Below are 3,458 nucleotides of genomic sequence, written 5' to 3' on the forward strand. Positions count from 1 at the left end.
ATAGTCTCCACTCCCAAATTACTCTAGCTGATTCAAAACTTTGGCAAAATAGCAGGGTATAAAATTAACCCCCCTAAATCAATGGCATTTCTTTATGCCAACAATGAGAAAAGTGTGGCTGAAATTAGGAAAGTAACTCCATTTGAAATAGCACCACAAAAAATAAAATACCTATGAATCAACTTAACCAAAGAAGTGAAGGACCTCTGTGATGAAAACTTCATAATCTTGAAATAGGAAATCCAAACAGAACTTAGAAAATGGCAAAATCTTCCATGCTCCTGGATTGGGAAGATTAACATCCTGAAAATGGCAATACTTTCCATGGCTATCTACAAATTCAATGCGATACCTATCAAAATTCCAACTTCATTCTTGAAGGAAATAGAAGAGTCAATCCAAAAATTCATATGGAACAATAAAAACCCCGAATAGCAAAAACCCTCCTCAATGGAAAAAAACACTGCTGGTGGAATATCAATACCAAATTTCAAAATCTACTATAAAGCCAGAGTCATTAAACGGCTTCGTACTGGCATAAGAACAAACCTCAGGACCAATGCAATATTATTGAAAACCCAGAAATGAACCTACAGACCTATACCTAACTAATATTCGATAAGGGAGGTGAAATAATAGAATGGAAGAAAGACAGCCTCTTCAGTAAATAGTGCTGGCAAAATTGGTTAATTACTTGCAGAAAACTAAAACTAGATCCTTATATATCACCCTGCAACAGAATCAACTCCAAATGGATCAATAACCTCGAAGTCAAAGCTGACACTCTGAAAACATTACAGGATGGAATAGGAGAAACCCTATGCCTCCTTGGTTCAAGCCGAAATTTTCTGAGTAGAGACCCGGAAACACAACAAATCAAAGAAAGGTTGGACAAATGGGATTGCATGAAGTTGCAGAGCTTCTGCATGGCAAAGGACATAGCTAGCAAGATCAATAGAAAGCCCACAGATTGGGAAAAGATCTTCAGTAGCCATACAATGGACAGGGGTCTCATATCTAAAATATACTTAGAGCTCAAAAAATAAAATCCCCCAACAACAAATCCTCAAAGAAACAACTGCCCAATAAATAAGTGGGCTAAAGACTTGAAGAGAAAATTCTCTGAAGAAGAAAGAAGAATGGCCAACAGACACATGAAGAATGCTCAACATTCATAGCCATAAAATAAATTCAAATCAAAACAATACTGAGATACCACCTCACCCCAGCTAGAATGTCTATAATCAAGAACTGTAACAACAACAGATGCTGGAGGGGATGTGGACAGAAGGGAATCTTTCTTCATTGTTGGTGGGAGTGTAAACTTGTTCAAACACTTTGGAAAGCGGTATGGAGGTTCCTTAAAAGACTTCACATAGAGCTCCCCTATGACCCAGCAATCCCACATTTGGGCATTTACCCAAATATTTACAAACAAGACCACACTAAAGCTAATAGCACAACTATGTTTTTTGCAGCATTATTTACCATAGCTTAGATATGGAACCAATCCTGATGCTCCTCAGTAGATGAATGGATCAAGAAAATGTGGTATATATACACAATGAAATTCTATGCCTCCATCAGAAAGAATGGCATTGCCCCATTTGTAAGGAAATGGAAAGACTTGGAAAAAATTATATTAAGTGAAGTAAGCCAGGCCCAAAGAAACATAGGTCCCACGGTTTTCCTTATTTGCAATATCTAGTATATGTCTGAGTCAAGCAGAAAAGGTCAGATCAGGTGATGTTAGGGAAATGAACCCTAAAATATGTATTCAAATGATTTTTTTCTTTCGTGTGACTGTTTCTAACATATATATATATATATATATATAAGGTTATTTCTTTGTTGCTTTGCATGTCCTTCCCCAAGAGTACAACCCCTGCTTTCACTATATTTGATGTCTGTATAATTTGTGGAGGAGATGGGGATAAACAAGTCGTTTAAGGATACAGGTGGACCTGATGCAACTATGAGAAGTACAAGTCGTCATGTCAAAAACGAACTTTACAACTTTGGAGGGGTTGGGTTTGTGTGTGGGGCGAAATGAGGCTGGGAAGGGATGTGAAGTATAAACAAAGGAGGAGGCTGCAATTCTTGATAAGAAATGTACTCATTATCTTGCCCATGTAATTGTAACCCCTCTGTACAGTATGTTCACAAAAAATAAAAATTTAAATTAAAAAAAAATTCGTTTAAGGATACAGGTGGACCGGATGCAACTATGAGAAGTACAAGTTGTCATGTCAAAAACGAACTTTACAACTTTGGTGCGGGGGGGTGGTGGTGGGGGGGCGGGGGGATGCTGGGAAGCGATGTGAAGGGTAAACAAAGGAGGAGCCTTCAATGATTGATAAGAAATGTATTCTTTGTCTTGCCCATGTGATTGTAACCCCTCTGTACAGTAGGTTCACAAAAAATAAAATTAAAATTGGAAAAAGAGAAAATTTTGATGGAGTGTTTATATGCAGAAAACCTGGGAAAGCTAAATTTTTCCAATTAGGATAGTCAGTATTCTATGATCCCGCAGGGAGAAAACTAGGTAAGCATCCATTTACAACCATCTGAATAATTCTGATTCTGCCCATATTAGTTATCTATCTATACATGTGCCCACGTGAGAGGATTTTAAATGACTTTAGTGCTTTAAAATTTAAATTTAAATTTGGAATGAAATTAGTTAAAATGCATTACCTTAAGATATTTAGAAACAACTAAAGGTCTATAAGATTTTTTTATTTGAAGAGAAGCGATATTGGAATTTGGTTCTCTAGTTTAAGCAATTTGCAAAAAGAATTGGCAAAGTAAAATTTACATTTACAGCAGACTTGACACTTATTAAATTTTGTATATTGAAAAGAGCATAAGCCTCAACAATATGTCAATGCTATCCTGTTATTTATCTCTAAAGGTTTATGCTTCTGGTCTCTTAATATTAAAACCAATTTTTTTTTAATCTTCAGCTAGTTGTGCAAAGGGGTTTCACTCCATCATGTCAGTGTGGAATAGAGTGTATGTACATTTCATTGTACAACACATCTGGATCATTGTAAATCTTTCCACTTTTCTTCCTTCCCTTTCCCCAACCCCACCTATCCCTTCAAGTTTCCTAATTATATTCTCCGAGTTGAGTGATCTGACTGTATTAGTCCAACATTTCCCCCTCCATTCTTCTGTCCTACTCCTTTTAAGCCCAGCTCCTTATTTAAGGCTTATTTCATCTTCATGGTATTTTGTAAAATATCTCTTCCTTTGGCATTTGGCTTTGGGATTGCCACATCCTCACTTCCATATTTGACCTACATAAATGAGGCTATTTTTCCACATTTTCAATCTGTGAATGCCTGAGATAGGTCTCCTTTATTATTCACCTTCTGTCCTAAATTTAGAATTGGACTTTCAGGGCCATCAAACAGAGCTTTCTCACTTTCTACACACTGAAGATGGAAGGAAAA

This window comes from Dipodomys merriami, unplaced genomic scaffold (assembly GCF_024711535.1).
Source record: "Dipodomys merriami isolate MVZ:Mamm:240054 unplaced genomic scaffold, mDipMer1.0.p SCAF_549, whole genome shotgun sequence".
NCBI classification, from domain to species: Eukaryota; Metazoa; Chordata; class Mammalia; order Rodentia; family Heteromyidae; genus Dipodomys; species Dipodomys merriami.